Source organism: Parus major, chromosome 1, assembly GCF_001522545.3.
Source record: "Parus major isolate Abel chromosome 1, Parus_major1.1, whole genome shotgun sequence".
Lineage (NCBI taxonomy): Eukaryota > Metazoa > Chordata > Aves > Passeriformes > Paridae > Parus > Parus major.
The window spans coordinates 81,131,274-81,153,272 of record NC_031768.1 but is presented as its reverse complement, the minus strand read 5'-3'; the positions used below and the strand labels follow the sequence as shown (position 1 = coordinate 81,153,272).

The following is a 21,999-nucleotide window of genomic DNA, read 5'->3' as shown; positions in this document are numbered from 1 at the left end:
AAAAGCAAATCTGGTGAGGCGTGTGACTACCTCAGTTCTTTTGGGAATTCATTCCTTAGCTGTTGGCTGACCTAGCGAAATGGGGTTCCGCTCTTGTGTGCATGGTCTGAGTTATATCGGTGTATTTCCAGCCATAGTAACTTTCATATTTGCAGCTAGTGTTTGTTGACTGTGAACATTTGCAGGTCCAGGAACTGCAAATGTTCGTACTTACGCAAATCAGAAACAAACGTGAGTAATTTGAGCTCTTACATCTCTGGGCTGGTCATAATCTTTGCAGACTACTACACTTCAGAGGCATCCTGAGCTTTTTTGGAGAGACATTTGACTGTGATTATTTAAAGACTTCAACAAGCAGTGTTTGGCATCCTGTGATTCCCCAGAAATTAGTGGTGGTTACTGTGATCAGTAAATGAGAAGTGAAGGTTGTTACAGTTTCTGCAACTTTCAGAACTGACCGTACACACTTAGCAGCTTGTAGCTTGATTTTCAGAATGTGGAGGTGTACAGTGAGGAAAAATTTCATCTCTTTTCTTCAGGATTAGCAAGCTTATAAAGAGTGAAAACCTGTAGCTATTTTTGTAACTATAACTATAAGCTAATTTTTACATTAAACACATACTTGTTTTTTAGAGCTTGCTATTTTGTGTTTACTTAGTTTAGTAAAAATCCTTCCCACAAAAAAAAAAAATTTAAAAATAAACTAAAAATTTAAAAATGCATCTGGCTGCTACTTATATACTTGTATCTCATTTTTCTGAGAGTTTCTGAACCTGTATATGATTTAGTATAGGATTTGGTTACAGCAATGAAAATGTTATTTGAAATCACAAGCTCATGTGCAGGCTGGGCAGAGAATGGATTAAGAGTTCTTCTGATGAGAAGGATTTGTTGATTGATGAGAAGCTCAACATGATCTGGCAATGTGCACTTGCACCTCAGAGACCCAACCTCACCCTGGGCTGCATCCAGAGCAGTGTGGGCAGCAGGGTGAGGGAAGGGATTCTGCCTTTCTGCTCTGCCCCCCTGAGACCCCACCTGCAGGGCTGCATCCAGCTCTGGGTTCCCCAGGAGAGGAAAGATGTGGACCTGTTGGAGCAGGTCTGGAGGAGGCCACGAGGAAGACAAGATGACTGGAGACTCTCTCCTATGAGGAGAGGCTGAGAGAGCTGGGGTTGTTCAGCCTAGAGAAGAGAAGGCTTCAGGGAGACATCACAACAGCTTCCTAGTACCTACAGAGGCTACAAGAAAGTTGGAGAGCAACTTTTTATAAGGATTTGTAGTGATAGTAAAAGTAGATAATGACTCGAAACAGAATGAGGGCAGGTTCAGATTGGGTATTGGGAAGAAATTCTTTACTGTGAGGGTGATGAGGCCCTGGTGCAGGTTGCCCAGAGAATTTGTGGATGGCCTAGCCCTGGAAATGTTCAAGGCCAGGTTGGATGGGGCCCTGAGCAATCTGGTCCTGTGCCTATGGCATTAGAGTTGGAACTAGATGAAATTTAAGGTCCCTTCCAACCCAAACCATGCTATGATTCTATGAATTTCCTCCATTTTATTTCTTTCTTTCTTTTTCTTTTTTTCTTTTTTTCTTTTTTTTCCACAAAAGGAAATTATATCTTCAAGTTAGCTCAAACAATACAAGAATTGTCTTATTTTTTTAACCTCAAAATTATGGAGAAGAGAAACAGAAAATACTTTGAGCCATTTCACTTGCACCAAATTTTGGGATGTTAGTGGCTTGTCAGATTAGCAAAGTAAAGAAAACAGGAAGGAGTGTCCTTCCTTTATAGCAGGAAATGTGATATTGGGTCTTCAAGCTGTTAAATCTTCCTAGGTGATCAGAATCTGAATGAAGTTGTGGTCAAAGAACAAAATTAAAAGCTAACAATCTTGTTAAAACATGATGAATTTGTGTTTGTTATAGTACAGGGGAGCAGGTCTCTGAAATGATGTCAGTGAGAAGCAAGGATGCTTTTGAAAGGTACAGTTTCAACCTCTCGATGTCATAATTAAATACTGTGGAAATAATTGTCTCTAGGTGAAAATATTGACGTAAACAGAAGGAAAAGTACACATAAATACTTTATTGAAGCACAAAGAAAGAAAAAGAGTGTGATGAAGCTGGCTCCTTAAAGGTCCTATAATACTGTTTTCTGGGGAATAGAGTTTTCCAAGAGCATTCAATAACCTGATGTTAACAGAAGCAGAGTTAGGCCAATAGGGAATGCTCAGAAAACTATCCATGAATTATATGGAAACACAGAGTGATTCAGGTTTGAAGGGACCTCTGAAGACCATCTATTCCAACCTACTGCTCAAAGGTTGGCCACCTGATCCAGGCTAGTTAGTTAGGCTTCCTTAGTCAGGTTCTTCGTATCTCCAGGGGTCAGGATCCGCAGCCTTTCTGGGTAACATGTTCCGGTATTTTATCATACTCATGGTGGTTTTTTTGCTCCAGGTTTTAGTCAGGATTGGCTCTTGCTGGACCTTCTGGGTTTTGCCTCTCATTCTTTCTCTGTGCATCTCTAAGAATGATCTCTCTGAACCTTCTCTAGACCTTTCCATTAGGTAGCTGCAGACAGCAGCAAGATCCCCTTTTGAGCTTTGCTTTTAAGGCTGAACAAACCCGAGTGTCTCAGCCTGTCCTTCTGCACAAATGCCTTCAATGGGGTTAATCAAAGTAAGCCACAAATGCTAAGGCACATCTCCTGCTGTGCTGGGTATCCAACTCTCTTTCTGAGGAGAGGGACAATTCTGCCAGCCTATTTTAATCCTGCAGCCCTGTGGAGCTCTGATGTGAATTATTGCCGATGGTAGATGACAGAAGAGATGTGCATTGCTTGGTTACAGGGGAACATTTTTGTTCCATCTGACTGCTTCTTTTATTGCAAACCTTACTGCAGCATGGAACAAACCAGATTTCTGCTGTCTGCTCTTCTCTTCCTTAAAGTTTCGTTAATTAGTTCGTAAAAGCATCTACAGATCTCAGACGTGTTTCATTTCACGATGCCAGTGTGCTTGGGAGGATTAAGGATTAAGCTATACTTGCTAAAGTATGGAGGTGAAAAGATGACTAGGAATGACACAGGAAACAGGACAGGAGCTTGTGCCTGGGAAGGATGAAGAGCTCACCCAGAGCACCATTATGCTGGGAAGCACCTGGGTGCTTTATTATACATTCATGTATTTCAGAGGTTCTGATGTGCATTCATATTTTGTGCTTTTTTGTATAAAATGGCTTACAATTTTGATTAGTTTGATTAAATGCAAGGTATTTTTAACCATATTTTCAGGGAGTCTTTTTTTAATCAAAATTATGCTCTTGAGACACTAACAGTGTTTAAATGTGAAAAAAAAATCCACAAACATTTAAATAAAACTGATATTTTATGAACTTCTAGAATGTCAGAATAGGGCTGCACCAATTGTATTTCCACAGATGTAAAAATCTAGAGGAGGAATAGGTCACAAGGCTTTTCAAATCATAAAAATGTGATGATCATAGAATCCTACAATGGTTTGGGTTAAAAGGGACCTTAAAGATTCAGCAATTCATGTGCTAATTTATTCCAATGGTTATTCATTTTAATAGCTATTAAACTATGTGCATTATTTCCCATGTGGATTTCTCTGTCTTTCAGTTCCTAATCTCTTCTTTTCATTCCTTCTTAAATGAAGGTCATTAAGTACCTAATATTTTGTCCCATGAAAGTGGCCCTACATTGCAACTTCCCTATTTTCTCTCTGACAAACTAAAAGCCCTTATAAAAATTTCTTCCTCTCCTCAGCTGTCTTTTTTAGGGGCTGTCTTGGGTTTTGCCCCAGTGTTTCACCATAATTTTCGGACAACAGAATTTCTTTCAATGTTTTCATACCAGGTTCCTCAGTTCCCGAAACCACATTTTTAGTCTGCATTTTACTTCTTTTTCTCCTCAGTCTAAGCACACCAAACCCACATGAGTTTCCCAGCCATTTTTACTACAAATGTACTCTTTTCAAGCATCAACACCAAAAGCTTTTATTTTTGTTTCTTTATATATATATATATATTTATATATGTATTTCTATATTAGATATATTTGTTGGTTATATTTGGACAAATTTATTTCAAGTAGGACTAACTTAGTAAATTAACTACATGATAAAACAGGGCTTATGTCCTCTAATTTATGTTACTTTTTCTAACAGTCTTTGTTCTAGCCTATATTTAGTCCTTAAGAGGCTTAGCTTTCAAAGGTATCAGTAAAAATGCTGGAAAATATGTGGGTTTGTACTTATCCATGTGAAACCCCACTGAAAATATCTTCATTCGCAAATCATTTTGTGCTTTTAAATAACATTTTGAAATACAAACCATATCCTTGTTACTTAATGTGGAATTTACTAATACTTTATGGTACATAGCCTGTTCATTTGTAAACTTCAGAGAACACTTTTACACATAAAGAGTATTTTTAGTTGGTCCTCTATTACAGTCAGGACTGAGGCTGTTTTTGAGAGGGCATATTTTCAATAAAATCATGTCAATAGTATTACATTCCCATCTCTTTCCTTTTTTTAAAAATTGCTTTTATTGCATTGATATTAGACTGACTACTTGGTGCTTACCCAGGCATATTTTCTGTCCATCTGGATCACAGTTCTTTCAGCCTGATGGAGTTTCTCTGCAGTTCAAGGTGCACAAGGGAGGAAAATTTATGAAACAGATGTATCCTCATCTGTCACTTCAAGAGCTCTTAGACGTTAATTCATCATGTCTCTTTATATATAATCTTCTATTCCCTGTTAATAATATTTAGTTTCTACTTTGTTTTAGTAAGCACTCTACTAATTACAGACAGGTATTTCATCCCTTCCATGTAAGGAAAGTGAATCATCCTATTTCTTTCCAAAAGCTGAAGAGAAGTATTTTGTGACTAGTTCCCTATATTCTGCAACACTATTAAGAATTTTGTTATCTTCAGTAATGATGGATCTACACCATTGCTCAGAACTTTTTCCCCTATGGAACCAGGAATAACTTTTCACTGAATCATAGAATCATTAAGGATTTTGCCAAAGACCTCTAAGATCTTCCAATCCAACCTTTAACCCAGCAGTGCCATGTTCACCACTAAAACATATCCAGAAGTGCTACACCCCCACACCTTTTAAACACTTCCCAGGAAATGTTCCTTTGAGCCTGTCTTGCCCCTTCTGTCGCTGCTAGAGATTGAACATTAGGGTCTGAGCAGCCAGTTGGAGGGCCCATGTGTTCTGTGAAGGCTTGGCCAACTTTTCAGCCACATGCATGAGAGCTGTAGGTGCAAACGATGGGCTCCAGCTCTGTGGTAGTGTTAACAGAGAGTCCCTGGTGAAGTTTGTTTGCATCATGGCATAAAAAGTGACATTTTTTGTGACATTTTTTGATATTGTGAAGGTGCCTGGCATTTTTCTGCTTTCTTCCTCTGGAGGCAAGTTCTGCTGTAGTTTTTGCTTCAATGGCTATATAGGGAAAAAACCTCCAAAAACCAACAAATTGTATGTAAGGGCAGAGGCAAAATTATTTCCTCAGCTGAACCCATAAAACCTTCACAACAGACTCCTGTTTCTCTGTCTTGGGTTATCTGACTGGCAAATTCTGCCCAGAGGCTTGCATGAGCAAATGTGTAGCTAACAAAAAAATCATATTTTTCATTTGAAAGCAAAGGATGAGTGAATTTTCACTGGAGCTTCCAGGGAATGCAATAATAATTACATTTCAAGCACTCTCTCAACATTTACCTAGATGTCTGGGATGCTGATCAATGATGCCAAATAATAGGACAAGCTGAGAAGTTCATTGTGGAGATGGTGCCCTATGTTAAGGGCATGCAGCCCAGGAGAGGATGTCAGCATGCAAACAAAACCAGAATTCAATCAGTGCTGACTAACAGGGAGAAGCTAAATAGCTGTCTGTGGGCCCTGGTTTGGGAGAGTGTCCCAGGGCTTAGCTTAGCCCTTAGCTACCTGCCTGACATGTGTGATTACTTAATCCACAGGTGTAAAGTGTGTGTTGCAATTTCTGACCTTAAAGGGAATATGCTTGTGGAAGTGCTAAAATGTGATTTAGATTTTCAAGAGTACTAAGAGGTTGATGACTGTCCTATTTTGTGTACAGAAAGAGGACAGTTTTGAATAAACAAATGTCACCTTGATTCAGATTGAAAATCAGAGCTTTCTGAAAACAAGATCATAGAGAATCAGTTTGTTCTTCAATTCTGACGTTTTTAAGAGTCAATTTGTGCTGGATGTGGCAGATAATATTTGGGGGTTTACTTAGTGCTCACTGTTATCTTCAGTTCCTTGAAAAGACTGGGCCAGATGGTGTCCCTGGGGTGAGAGGGAGGGAGCTCCCGCAGGGTCTGGGGAAGAGAAGGTGCTAAAAGCTAGAAGAATTTTCAAGGTCTGAGAGGTGAAAGGATCACAGGAAGATGATGGGAATCTGCAGCTCACGTCCAGGCTTTAAGAACTTCTCAGAGGACAGGACAGAGAGAACAGGACTGCTGATGTGGGATCTGATGTTTCTTGGAGAATCCCTGAGTTAGAAGCCGCAATGGCTGTAAGTGTGGAGCCTCTTGTCCCATGGAACCACGATCTGCCAGAAGGAAATTGTGTGTAATCCCTGCATAATCTGTCTCTGATTAAAAATAATTACTTAGCTGTCATGTGTGCTAGTGAACAATATTTGGCAGTATTCCCAAAGAGGAATATTTTTGCCCTTGCTGTTAAATTGTTAGCAGGTTCCCTGGCCCATTTTGGCCCAGCTCTACATGATTTGGAAGCCTGCTTAGGTAGACGACCATCCCCAGGGCCAGGTTAAATTTTGGGACAATGGGACAGTTAGGTGGGCCAGACATGAGGTGCTCCAAGCTGCCTCAGGTCATGGGAATCATCTTGGAGATGACATCTGAGTTGCTAATTATAAATGTGGCTGTTGAGGCCTCTCTAATTAAAAATGTTTGGTTTCTAATAAAACCTCTGTTGTCTTAGTCCAGGAATCTTTCAGATCCAGTCCAGAGCTCTGGCCAGCCCAGGGTCCTGTGTAACTGAGGTTATGCCATCCCTGGCAACATCAGCAGCTTCTGAAAGCAGAGCTGATTGGGGGCCAAAGGATACCCCTGTTTCATTAGAGCTTCAAGAAGTGCAAAATGTGAACATGGGGTACAAAGATTTTTTTTTTAAGTACCTTTTTCCCCAACAGTGAACAGGACGAATGTTCACTTTGAGATCTCCAGGCATCTCAGTGCTGCTGTGTGCTGAGCTTCTTGTTGGCACCATCCAGTCTTTCCAGCTCCTGCACTGGCAGCCTGCCACAAACGTGAGGGTCACCCCTAATATGCTTATCTATTATTGATGGAATGCTGCACAATGTACCAATTTTCATAAATCTACATAGGGTTCTATTTGCTTTAATTAATGCATATCTTTTTGCAGTTTTTAATGTACGCTATCAATCAGTTTCATGAACTATGGGGAGATAAAACCAGGTGGATGAAGCCAAGGGAAAAAAAATTTTTGACCTAAAATTCACCTTTCTTCCCAGACCCAATGTGCTTTTGAGAACAGTTGTTAGGAAATGAGCTGCATTTTCCAATTGGTCCTGTGCTTCTATGTAGAACAGACCTGCCATGAATAACCCCTATGGGTGCTCATGCAGGCACACACCAATCCATTTAGCTTCTGGGAATTACTTTCTCCACTTCCAGAGCACTTTATCAACAGAAATGTCATAGTGGTCCCTTTCTTAAAATACAGCATCATTTTGCTGGGCTAGAGAAGAATAGAAGCAGCAGGGCAACCAGATAATCCCCAATGTTTCCTGTAAGAAGAGTTCATTTTTAATGATGGTGGCAAAAGAGACCAAAAAGTGAGAGAGGGAGATAGAAATCCTGCATAAAATATATGGAGGTATTGCCTGTTGATGCTCTTCCTTACTGATACATATTCAATTGAGGTTGGTTTGTGTTTGCCAAGATAGTTAGGATTTGGACCTGGACTAAAACAGCTGAGGAACCATGCTGAATCTTCCTCATCCCATTCTAAAGCCCTAAATCTGAGATAATCTATTTTGGTTTGGTTTCTTTTCTCTCTTGCAATAGCATTTGTGTGTTAAGCCAGAGAAATCAAGGCAAAATAAGCAAAAAAAAGAAACTATGAAAGATCAAGTGTGGGACTTTGTCACATGTACTCCATTATAAAAACATTTATTGATTTTAGATAGAATATTTGTCATGTAATAACTGTTCACTGATGATACTGCATCTGCATATTATCAAGAGGCACTGTTTCCATGTGGCAGAGGGGGAAAAAATAACAATGGAATGAACACCTGCTCTACTTACTTGTCCTTCATGCTAAGAGTAGAGGGAAAATGTTTTGGTAGAGTACATTTTGGTAGGACATTATGATTTTGCCAAAGTGTCAGGATAGTCCAGGTGAGTTTCTGGTTCCTGGTCACTCTGTTCTCCTCATTGATGCCTAAAATCTTTAGGCAAAACTGTTGCAAGGAGTTTGTCTTTTGGTATTAGGCAACATGATGAGCTGTTGGAACAACTTGAAGCATAATAATTGTCTTTTTTCTCCCCTCATGTGTTAGCATGAATTTACAAAAGTGAAGTACCTCTTGGCAGGATTACATCCATGAGTCTTTCATCAGTTTCCATCTGGATTTACCAAGTGGACTGTAAAACTATTCTCATCCTAATAACGCTCAATACAGGACATGCCTTCACATAGCAGGTTGCCTTCCAAGTGTAATTAGTCCTCAGATGTAGAAAATAATTTGAATCATTATTTAGATTTCAGAAGTCATAACACTTATCACAAAGAAAAAATAAGTCAATAGTTTAAATTAATATGCACACTCCCAGAATGATTATTTAAAAAAAAGAACAGCTTTTCAGAACTATATTTTCTCAGCTGTCAATTTCTGTCCTTGGTGATTATATACAACAATATTTTGCTTCCTGAGTACAATATTAAGGACTAATCTGAGTTTTGAAATGGCTTGTCCCTGTGTCATTTCTCTTTATAGCATATACTCTTAATCTTTAATGCACTGAATATAGGCTATGTCTTTTTTATAACTACTATTACATGAGAAGAAATAGGACGATTTTGGTTTGGTTGGAAAGGTTAAAAAGAATTGCTGGCTACAACATCTAATCTAATGCCAGTTGGTATTTCATGCCCACAGGAAACTGTTAAATTTATTCACCAGGTGTAAAAGGGAAGGTAAAGAAAATCAATCATTTGACAGGAGCACTGTGTTAAATTAATGCAAATTAGGATCCCAAGTGAATATAATTCTTCTGAAAAAAAAAGAAAAAAAAAAAAAAGAGAAAAAAAAAAGAAGAAAAGAGGCCTAAATTTTTGGTAGTTTCATTCAAAGAAAGACCCTGAAGTGACCCCATGAAAATTAATGTGTTCATTTTTAACATACATTGATTTCATATATTTAATTGATTTTTCCTTCACTTGCTACAAGTCTTCTTAAGTAAAGAAGTTTGCAGTTTAAAACCAGACATTTGAAAATTAACTGCAAACCAAGCAGGATATTAAACTCCATTCTTCATCGTATATAATACGAGTATAGAAATTACGTTACAGGATGTAAATGTTAATTATGATACGACTTTCAAATTTATGTCACTTAGGTTTCTGAGAAAAGCCAAACACATACTTCAGCAATTTTACAAAAAACATACATCTATAATTGAACAATTAATCTAGGCTTGTAATCATTTAATTGTAAGCATTTAATTTCCATCAAATGTCTGGATGAACTTATTGTTATTAATATTTTATAATTAATATATTTCACAGGAATATTTGTGCAATAAATGTAGTGCTAATATTTACACCTCACCAGCCAGGAAATGAAGAAATAGTATATGGTTATTTAAAATGCATACTGTAAATACTGTCAACCTAATGTTCATAAATCATATACAGGCAGAGGGCATCTATTAATTCACATGTGATCATTAATTTGTGAAAACAGAAAAAAAAATCAAAAAATATTTAAAATAACAGAGAATATACCATATATTTACTATAAATTATTTGTTCTGCTTTGTTGGCTGGTCATACTCAGAAAGGCTTTACCTACTAGTCTCTTCCTTTTTTTAGGATACAGGTAGTGTAGTTCACATATACACATAGGATTTGCATTTTTCATCCTCCTAAAATTCCCTGTTAATTCTGCAGGAAGGAGTAGTCCAATGGGATGCTTACTGGGAAGTAAAGTAATTAAATCTACTAGTAGAAAGCAAAATTACTTTTTTTCCCCTCATAAATTTCTGTGCAGGCTAACTAATTTTTGCATGCCCAGAACTTGATGATACTTTCAGGGCCATATTTTTTATTACTCTCTAACAGAATACCAGGATATCTATAGGGTCACGCATTGCCAAATCATGTCCCATTTATGAAGATACAAAGCTGGCTGCAGTCTCCACAGGGAGTCATCATCCTAACTGCTCTGTCCTTTTATGGTGACCTTTATACAAGGTGTTCTTTGTAAGGGTCATATTGTCTCCTTCAGAAGTAGCCTATTTTCATCATCTTAATGCATTTTTATACCTTGTTATTGAAGTCCTTTGGTACTGGCATAAAGCAGTATGGATTGTCCACTTTCAACATCTTCACCTCAGGATCATTTTGTTTTTATTGCTCTCATTCAAGTATGATTATTCTGCCCCCTAAAATCACATTTTAACAATATATTCTCTGAGAAGTGGAGCTGCAAAAGTTCCTTTAATTTGAATCCCTGCTCAGCAACTGTACTTTTATATTATTTCCTCATATATCCCTCAAACTGAAATATATTTCTGTCTGCTATGCAGTATTAACATTGATAGGACAAATATATTTGTTGGTTTTTTTTCCTAGTTGTGGGTAAAAGCAGAAAAAAAATTACTGGAAAAAATCACTGCTTGGACTCTTAGACTTTTGCAGAACTGTTTGCTTTGAAAGTGCTTAGATGGCCTGCAGGATAAATGTTTATATACATCATTATTTGTAGTGTATATTCACAGTACCTGCATGGAGCACTGTTGAGCTGAGAAAGTGAGTCATAGAAGCAGCATCCATCCCAGGACACACAAAATTCTTACAATAAATGTTCCAAGATCCCACTTACTGCCGTTTGCTCCTGCTTTCTTATTCCAAGGCGCTGTGCTGAAATAGCAGTTGAGTTGTAAGCACAAGCAAGAGAAGACAATCAATTTCTTACTTCTTAACATTGCTACTCTTAACTTTTATCTTTTGTCTTTATTTTCCATATGCTATGTTTACAGTTCTGGTGTTATTAAGCAGAAAGTTGGGCAGAGCACAGCAGTAGACACCTATAAATTCAAGCGCTGAAAACTGCACATCCTCAGTTTTAACATGTACCACCTCTATCCAGTTGTTCAGCATTCCCAGATAAATCCCATTTTGTCATTTACGAAATCTTAACCAAATGTTCTTGTTGGATCTACATAAGAGTGAGTTATTTCTGTAGGGTTTCAATCAGAGATTCTGATAGTGTAGTGAGAATAAGTATTTATATATCAGCTCCTTTAATTCTTCAGTTCTTCAGTTAAAGGTCTTAGAGCACTTTCCCACTCCTAATTAATCCTTGAGCTATAAGTAGTTCAAGAACAGAGTATCTAATCAGTGTCCTGGTTCTTGGGTCCCTTCAGACAGAATCCTCACCAAAGGGTGGCTTGTCCTTAAGTGCCCAGCTGAGTTCAGACTGTGGAAGTTAGTTACCAGGTGTAAATCTGATGGGATGGCAGACATTTGCCTGCTCATGGCTATTGCTGACCTGTAGATGAAGTGTCATTGCCATTCACACCTTCAGTGCCCAGACAGTGTGGGAATATGCTGAGCATGACAATCTGCACAAAGGAAGTTTGCCAGGCAACCATCACCCTAACTATCCAAAAGGGTTTCTGGTGAGTGCTGAATTAATTGTCCTGGCATTAGAGCCAAGACAGTAAATCTGCAGTTTCAGCAGTCTTGTGAACCATGCAAGGCTACAGATGATTCCTGCTTACTTGAAAGAGAGTTTTCTATATCCTAAAAAAAGAGTTATTTCTTCCTTTCTTTTCAGAGCAATACTTTTCTCTCATGCTGCTGTAATTCCATGTATTATTTCTTGCTGGGAGGTACTTTCTTGGCACATTCACAAGTAATGGCAAAAAACTGCAGACGTAAATTTGCAAGAATGCTGGCACAGATCTAGCTTGAGTATCACCTGCTGTCCTTCTTTGGCTTGTCTGAATCCTAAACTGCTGTGTATGTTCAGGTTCCAGGAACAGCATAACCGTGGAGTTCAGAATGAGTAGGTTAAATTCACTCGTGGTGTCATCTAAGCTAGTTCATTTGGAGCTTGTATCTCTACACTGCTCTGCCATCTGCATTGTAGTTAGTCATCCAGGCTTCAGATTTTTTTTTCCTGAAAGAAAACTGTAGGAGGGGAAAACTTAATCTGAGAGTGTGTGCGTTCATACTGATTCCTGCGCTAGCTCTTTGTCACAATCAGTGCAGAAGGCGTCCTCAGGCGATGCCGCTTATTTTCTGCAACCTACCACAAATGCAGGCCTGAATTTCACTGTTTCTTCATGAAGACTGTTTTGTGTGTTTGTTTCCCTTTCCATGGACAGCCCCTTGCAGTATTGCCACAGGACTCTGCAACAAAGCTGCTCTTCTCCCCCACACACACTCTGCCACTTGTGCTCTGCTCTCTGCAGCTACCAGGAGCCAGGTGGGAGTCAGTCTCTTCTTCCATGTAACAAGTGATAGGACAAGAGGAAATGGCCTCAAGTTGCATCAGGGGAAGTTAGATTAAATATTAGGAAAAGTTTTTTGCTAAATGTGGTCGGGCATTGGAACAGGCTGCCCAAGGAAGTGGTGGAATTGCCATCCCTGGAAGGGTTAAAAAAACATGTGTCTGATGCTTAGGGATATGGTTTGGTGGTGGATTTGGTAGTGTCGGGCTAATGGTTCAATTTTATGATCCTAAGGGCCCTTTCCATCTGTATTCTGTGATTTTTGCTGTGATGTCTGTAGAGCTGTTGCTTTCTCCATGTGTGAGTACTTGCTGTAGGTAAGGGAAGGACTATGCCAAGCTGACAGATTTTCATCACCATCCTCAGAGAAGTCAAGTGTATCATTCCTGTGCTGTACTTCTTCCCAAATCAGCCACCTACTCCTCCCACCACAGAGTGCACGCAAAGTTAAACTGCGAATCCGAGGAGGATCTTCATGGCTCCACCATCCTTTGCCACTCAAAGCTGTTAACTCGTTTGCTTCCTGCGTTAGGCTTACAAGGAGTTGATTGTGGGACCTTCTATTTGTGTAGAAGATGTGTAAAAGATGCTGGTCTGGTTCGCTACTACATTTCAACTTTTAGCTAGTAGAAGGTGTATCTTTAGCTGTTTTTCCAGCTCACAGAGCTATTTAGTCCTTGATGATTTGTTTTGGATTTGAATAGCAAGCTTCAGAAATATTTAACTCATTTGAAAGAGAATCACAAGGTTCAATGGAAAATGAAAGTCAAGAAAACAAAACAAAAACCACAATTCTGGATTCTCCAAATACCCGTATCCTCCAAATTTCTCAGTTCTTTTAACCAGCAGAATGAACCTAAGCCATACCAAAATAAACATTTTTTGTGAAATATCAGACCGTTCCTATGATATCTTCTGATTTATTAATGAGTTGTCTTTTTAATCCAGGTTCACAGGGTGCTATAAAAGGCTTTTCAAATAAAATCAAATCCAGACAGCCTCTCCAGAGGCTCTAGGGAAAGTGCCATCTGGCCTGCCTTCCTTTCAGCTGCTCTTCTTTATTACTGATGGGATCACTCATATTCTTAACACTATGAAACCACCATTAGGAGAGATCAGCCTTCCTAACCAGCAAAGCAAGTTCTTGTCATTGCCCTTGATCAACTTAAATTGCTCTCTTGGGCATCTGTTCATTCAGACCTAGCTGAATATCCATTTTAATTCTCTTTTTTCTGCTTTATTTCAAACACAGTCCTCATCCAGGAAGAGGGCTTGAGCTTTCACTCTGCACTTGTAGCAGAAGAGATGTCACTTGAGGAGGGAAAGTATTGTAATACAGAAAAATATTATTACAGCAATAGCACTTGTAAAGTCCTTTACATCTTCAAAACCCGGTGCCAGCTAATTTCTTAATTAATCAAAGTATACACTTTTATTCGTTTGTACTTATGAGGAGTAATCTTAGAAACTGAAACTATTTTTAAAATGTTCTTATGTGAAATTTCATGTGTACAACATTGAAAAAAAATTAATTTCTTTTTTGCCTTGCTGTGGCAACTAAATTAATTTACATTGTCACTGTTTATTTTGCAGTGTGGGATGTATGTAAGTTACAGCAATGGAATATGTCTGACTTAGTGTGTACTATTTCACCATATATTTATAAAAGGATAAATTCTCATTGGATTCAGACCACAGACAATGAGTAGTTTGTGAAACTTGTAAATCCTCCGTGGTCTCAGCTGGAATTAAAAGTTTGATAGATTTCTGTACTCAAAAGGAATGATGATTCTATCTCACCTATTACTCTTTGGAGTGTATAGGAAGGGAAATTCCCTGTAATGGGGAATTGCCTTTATCAAGTGTAATAATAGACCTTTACAATTCTGCTCTGCTGATGTTGATTTGAAGAAAGGTAGATCTCAGAATTAACTAAACTCATACAGATTTCATAGTAACGATTAGCCAGATTAGGGAGAGAGAGCTAAATTAGTGCCTTTGCTGGGAGGAAGGTGGGAAGTGACTTGCAGCCCTCGATACTCGTTGTCCTACATGGGGGCCAGGATAAGCTGGGCTATTGTAAAGTGATGCAGACCGAGGCAGAGCAGTGGGTTGAGCCTGCCCTGAAAGGAAAAACACCTGTAAGAAACAAAGTATTTTTACACCCCCTAATCATTGGAGAGCTTAGGCTTCTTGTTATTACTGCTCTTCTGCATGATATTATCTGATAAATGCACAGTATTTTTTAAATCCTTCTGAGCTCTTTGCTTTAGAGACACTCTGACAGTGCCATCAAAAGGCTATCAGATGAAAGAGTGTAAATCCAGAGTAAAAATGTATTCAGGGTAAGTCTGACCAAAAAAAAATCAGTAAAGAAATTTGAAGATTGCTAAATACGCTGGATAAATACCTCTTCAGTTTGTGAGATGGCATTTAGGCCACATGGGAAGGATTACTACCCAGAGCACTGGTCATTCATACCTTCTGGTGTATTCTGGAAATTGTCTCTGTTGGTGCACATTTTTTCATTGGAAACTCCAGGTCCATGTTGTGGAGATCCTGGAGATCTAGTTTTGCTTCACTGAGGTGCAAGTGATCAGTACTAGTTAATTTGTGATCTTGATAGTACCTGCCTGTAGTTCTTTTTAATTTGAAATTACCTTTGCTTCTTCTGCTCTTGCTATTCCAGCTGAATGCCCTGATTTTTCCCCAGTGATCTATGTGCTCACTTCAGACAGCACATGAGATATCTATGATGTGTAGTCAGTATAGTCCATGTGATTATGGAAGAAAGAAGTAATGTTTTGGTAGCAAATGGGAACACTTTTGTCTTGTTGGTTTGGGTTGTTGTTTTTTTTTCATTTTTAGATTATTTCTATTTTGCAGCTTGAAGCAAAGAACAGTCAATACCAAATGTGTTTGTTACAAATGCCTTAAAAATACATGCTCTATATATATATATGTAGGTATACAGAAATCTGGCAGCCATATGGGATTTTCACACACCTGTCAGTGGAGTGAGTAAGTTTGAATGTGAAATCTCACATTCTGCACCAGAATGTAAGAACAGAGCCCCAGGGACATGGGTTGTGTGTTGAGCGTATCAACTCACCTCGAAGGGTAGCACTTCTACAGGGCACCACATTGTTGACTGTTACGGCAGTATCAGCTGTATTTCCCCTGGAAAGGTAACATGGAAGCAAGGAAAACTAATTAAAAATTGCAAGTGTGAAACAGGGTAGCAATTTTTCTTGGAATTGTTGCTCTTATGTAATGCCGCAGACTGTGGTTTATGCATGCCACCTACACACAGCTATGAAATACTGCTGTGGCTTACATTAGTGAGATATTGGTCACTTTTACAAACATTTTCTTCAGTAAATTGGAGCTGAATTTTAGCATGAATGTTATGTTGGTCAAGGACATTCAACCATGCACTGCTTGTGTCTTACTCATGCAGCAGCAAATTGTTGTAAGGCAGTGTCATGTTTACACAGATCCTTGGGAAGCCTCTTAGAGTCTGAATGGTTAAGGCAAAACAAAAAGGGAAATAGGGCATTCTGGCACATATGGTTTGAAACTGTCTCTTATAAAAAACAGGTCATAAAACCCTAATTAGTGCACAAGACAACAAACTGTTGTAATCAGGCCATTTTAGGGAGCCTCTGTGGTATGCACGTGAACTGTGTAAACCCCTGAGAATAGAATTAGGCTCTAAAAGACAAATCCAGTAGCACAGATATTTTTTTTTGCTGTTTCTTACTGAGCCAGGGTTTATCATTTGGAATATTCTCTGCCCATATTGGATTATTCCCGGTCAGCATCACTGGAGAATCCAATTACTGGATCTCAGCTGTCCTTTCCTCTGAGAAAGACAGAGACATCAAAACCGTTACTCTGATTAAATCCTGATATGGCTTCCCTACATTCTAGAGAGCTTTTCCTTCATGCAAGCTGCTGTAGTAAGAGCCAGCAGCACATGCAGAAACACTGCTCATGCCTCTGGCCTGGAGTGATTTTTTTCTCAGATAGTAAAGGTGCTGAACACAAAGAGACAAATGAGGAATGGGGTGGAACAAGCAGCTGAGAACAGGAGGAAAGGGATACATATATAGGACTATCTTTTGCTATGCATGAAATGCAACACCCTGTTCCCACATTGTGACGCACATCAGTCGGTCCAGATGGTGAGAAGGGTTGGGTTTCTGCCTGGGGCTGCCGGCACAGGCTTCATTTGCATTCCTCAGCCCAGTTGTTCATGGAAAAGCATCCAGGCAATGCACAACCGCTCACACAACTGTGCTCACCTTCCCAAAAACAACATTTCTTCATGGCACCAAAAACTGGGGGATTTTTACAGGCATGGGAAATGAAAGGAGCTGGATCAAGTGTTCAGGTTCCAAATGGAACCCTCTGAGAATCATCACCAGTGATGTAGATATTCATGAAGATATTCAAGAAAATCCTCTTTAATAAAGTGTTCATTCCCACTCTATGCTCGAACAAATAGCCTTGAGTTTGTGTAAAACACATAAAAAATTCCTGGTGCTCAACTCTGAAAGAGCAACTTCTGCTCCCTTGTAAAAAAGTTACCATACAAATGCCTTTCCAGTGGCTGATCCCTGGCTGTCTTTTAGCATTACCATAACCAGTTTTGCTTGTTAGGGACTAACACTGAGTGTTAATTTGTGGCATGTGCAACAATTGTGATTGTTATTGCTGTAATTAATCCCATTTGAAAATGTTTAGTTTAATTGATTGCATTAATGGGTCTAAGCTTTAGGTGTTTGGTTCTGTTATTTTGTATCTATACATTGATTTTAAAAACTATGCAAGCATATGGGGAAAAAAAAGCATCAGAAAAGTAAAGAGTTACAAATACATTCTTATAATTTAGAGGATATTCTTGAAACCTTTCAGCATTTTTAGGAGGATTTTAAAATGGATACAGAATTTCACCTACCAAGTATATTGCTTTTAGCAGTCATTCTGCCTGGAGTAATGCTTTTAGGTTATCCATGCTAATGTCCCTGGAATTTGCCTGAATAATTTCCATTCATGATAGTAGAAGTAACGAACCCTGCGTTAGTTGCTAAACAAGAACTGTGTCTTTAAGAAGGGAAGATTTCATGAAGATTTAAAAAAAAAAAAAAAAAATCATGAAAATTGTTACCTAGAGGATACTGAAGCTACTTTTACTACTGCATTAAGAAATGTTTAAGCACAGAATTTGTATTGGTAGATGGTTTCTTCTTTGAATTTTGCCTCTCCCCCAAGTGCAGTTGCTCATTCCACCTTAACAAGGTGCAGTGATTGACAGGTAGAGATGTTGCACAGAGCAGAAGGTGGGAGTGTGCTCTATTGGTTTGTGCTTGTACATCCTGAGCACCAATTACTGTCACTGCTGCCAGCACTGATGTGTTTATCAGGATGAGTTATAGCAGAATATATGTACACAGGCAGTGTGTATGCTGGATGACCACCCCCTGTGATGTAAAATATGAGAGTCTGGGAGCTACCGTTTTATAATTCATCAGGTTCAGCAACTGAATGTTGTTGGTTGGCTTAGTTATAAAGGCAAGTGTGAACCGAACAGCAGACAGGAGCATCTTGCATTGTGAGTCCTGCGAAGCTGCATTTGGTGACTGGGCTCCGCTTTTGTTCAAGTGAATTCAGTCCTCGGTGAGTGATGGGGGTTCTGTCGCGCTAAAGCTGTTATTATATAAGCTGGGGAAACCTGCCTGCTAGTTTTATGTGTATTTTGCTGCTGGAAGTCCTTGTCGGTGGTTGTTTTTAGATTTTGCAATATTTTCAGTTGTGTACATTACTGGCACAAAATGAGGTGAAAAGAAAAATTCAATGATGAATTATTCACCATCGTGCTGCGAGGATCTCTTTCCTAGCTAAAGTTACTTTCCTTTAGTGAGTGTGTTGGGGGTTCAAAGAAGCTACAAACCAGCAAATCTACCTGTCATTAAATTGCTTTTATTAGTGTTTAAAGGGAGTGATAGCTGTGGCTTTTGTAACAAGAGGAAGAAAAAGATTAAGCAGTTAGAAGCATTTACAAATTCTGTGCTTTTTTCTACATGTGGCTTTTCAGATGCAGCAGTAAATCTTTTGTGTGCAGTGAGGGGCTGCAAAGAATTTGAATTGTAGAGCTTTTTAATTAGATAATCAGTAAAACAGTAGCTTCTTTCTGATTTTGTGGTAATATGCTTAGTATCACATTAAAATGAATGATTCCCCATCTTGCATAACAACAGTGCTGAAATATGTGTAAGATGAAAGGCAAAGGGAGACTTTGAAACAAACTGTGGAAACATGCTATAGCACAGCTAGGCAGAGAAAGGTATATTTCCTATAGCATCTGCATGACTTCTTGAATTTCACCAGCTTTAGATTCTTAGCTCTAATTATCACTTGCTTCTTTTTGACCTCTGTATCTTTTCAAGCAAGCTCCATTAATATGACAACATTATCTTGCCAGTAACCTTTAAAGATCAGTAAGCCTGCAATTTTCTGTTGTTTTAATCAGAAAGAAACTTAAAAGCAGAAATTTATGGAACTGAAATATTAAGATTGCCATACAATACCTATGTCTCTCCTCAGGAGAGGCAAGTGGCAACGAGTATCAGTTTTACTTTTTCTTTTATCAGTAGCAGTATTAGAGTCATTGCTTTTGTCTCACTGTACCCGGTTTGGGGTTGTTTTTTCATTCTCTGTGGGTTGGAGAAGCAAGTTTGTTGTATCCAAATATCAAGAGAGCTTGGCAGAACAGCACCTGTTGTCTTATCGCTGTATTATTAATACAGACACTCTCTTCTAGAGACCTCTCACCTGCTACCAGTCCAAATTGTTTACTCTGTAGGGATTTAGACTTGTGTTGTGACTTCTCACGTAGAAATTATTTGTTCAGTGAGTTATAGGTGAAGCATCAAAGCTGCAGGACTGATCCTGGTTTAATTAATAAGGTATCTCATTTTAGTATCAATTTTTATTTAAGGAGAAAAGCTATTGGCACAGTGGCCTTTGCCATTGATTTTCTTTGCCAAGCAGATTTGCACTTACTCTTTATAAATCATAAATTTGAAAAAAATCAGAATTTTTTGTGACGATTATTTCCTGGCCGCCTAACAGACTAGAACCTATTTCTAGGAAAGAGTGTATACCTTTGTCAGCAGTACTTTATTTAAGAGTATTGCACTGCTTTTTAAGCATTCAGATCTATTTTCAGTGACCCCTGTGCCAGAAAATGGGTTTCTTGAAGTGTGAGCTTCTGGCTTTGCAAGTTCTCCTCCTTTCAGAAATCTGTGATACTGCATCCATCTGTCTAGGCATTTATATTGCATGCATCACAATGGTGTAATCTCAGCAATATGAACATTAACCATGTAAATGTATGTACTGTAACTTAGGAAGTATAAATTAGGACAGGAAAAGCAACCCTAAAAGGAGAAAGTTATGATATGGGCATATGGGCTCTTGTGGGAACCAGAGATCCAGACTTGCTATTTGTTATTACACAATAAATTAAGCTGACAACAAGTTCAGTCTCCATGCAGTGGTATGGAGGCTTGGGCAGAGATGAAACCAGCTTCTCAAAGTTCACTCCAAATAAGAACAAGGAAAATAGCCAGAGGATGTGGCAAAAATCCCATTTTCTCCTGAGTGCATGCCTACTGCTCCTTTGTGGTCATATCCCTGGAGGGATGCTGAAGGAAAAACAACAGTGATGAGGAATTGTATTTCACATCATCTCGATCAGGAAGACACAGACATTTTATCTGGATATTAGTTTGGTGCTACCATCCATGCTTCCCACCTGGCAGTAAGCAACAGCAGTGCTCATCATGGAATGTCTTAAATGCCCTTAGGGCTGGTCCAGGAAACAGCCATCCCTGTTGTTAGTGCTACATCCTGCTGGAAACACTGCACCACAACTCCAGGAGTGTGTTGGCTTCCTGACCATTTCTGGAGAGAGGTAATATTTTAGGATTGATACATAGCACTCTTGAGTAGCAGAAATCTGCTCTCCAAGAGGAATCTTGCTCTGCTTTTATATTTTGGTTACAGATGAAACCAACCCACATTATCTTTTGTATAAAGTATAGATGCCCAGGAAAAATGTCTTCAATAAAAGTCCTGAGCTCAGGAATTGATCTTGTTTATCTTTTTCCTTTGGTCTGAAACACCTCCTGTTTACTGACCTTCAGGTTTGCTGTGAAGTCCCCTGGCAGGTTGTGGTCAACATTTTTGACAAAATAGGTTATTGGATAAGCCAGCATTAGTCTTTGGAAAGTTGTTTTTTGGGTTGCAGTGAATACAGCTAATGTGTGACTGTGTAGTTGTGTGACTGTGCTCTTTGTGTAAAAAGTGACTGGAGATGGCAGCAGGGGTGTGTAAACTCACAAGTTTGTATGCCTGATAAAAACTGCCTGGTTCTGTTTTGCCCTTTCAAGCACACAGTACAGAAACTATGGTTTAAATAGAGTAATACATTTATAATGCTGAGTCCTGAGCACAGAAATACACATAAAATTTAAAGCTGTTAATTATATATTAACTCTCTTACTTTTTATTGAAGAGACTGATAAAGTGACACTGTGCTATTTTTTAAGAATTCTCAGGTTTGAATTCAGTATTCAAGGTAGGTGTGAAACAAAGTTGTACAGACACCGGCAATCATAATGATGGGCTTTCAGGGAGAGGGTCTTCACTGGAAAAATGGATGAAATTATAGGTTAGGCATGTAGTATCCTCAATGTTTGGAATAGCCAATGCAACTTTATGGAAGAGAAGAGACAGAGCATAGTAAAGGATGACAGTGTGTCAATGCAAAGCAGAAATAGAGGTTTTTGTATGTCCAGAAACCTAGGGAGAGAAACTCCATTTTAAAGGACTTTCAAACAGTGCATTACAGGAATAAATTTGGCAATTGGAGCAGAGATAGAGCTTGTTCATAAACACAGTATGCCCTTTGATGTTGGTCTGTTCTTTGTGCTGTGAATGAAATATATGTAAAGGTCTAATCCTGCAGAAGAGATTTTGATTAGGTTTTATATGACTGTACAACCAGGAAAGGATATTCGAGTTATTAAACCCATGAAAGGCTCACTTGTAAGCAAAATACATCTCATAAATACTGAGATCAATTTGTTTGTGGATTCAAGTGCTTGGTTTGTTTAGTGGCTCCTGG

At 38.7% G+C, this 21,999-nt stretch overlaps 1 protein-coding gene across 21 annotated transcripts in view; it reads left to right on the top strand.

Moving 5' to 3' along the window:
• DLG2 (discs large MAGUK scaffold protein 2) overlaps positions 1 to 21,999 on the top strand; it is a 986,158-nt gene that overhangs the window by 850,062 nt on the left and 114,097 nt on the right. The window contains exon 1 of one of the 21 annotated variants that reach the window (XM_019005951.2): positions 18,170 to 18,485. The exons of the other annotated variants lie outside the window; for them this stretch is intronic. The gene's annotated coding sequence lies outside the window, so the exon portion shown is untranslated. Of the gene's footprint in view, positions 1 to 18,169; positions 18,486 to 21,999 lie in introns of those variants that run through there. 21 annotated transcript variants of the gene reach the window in all.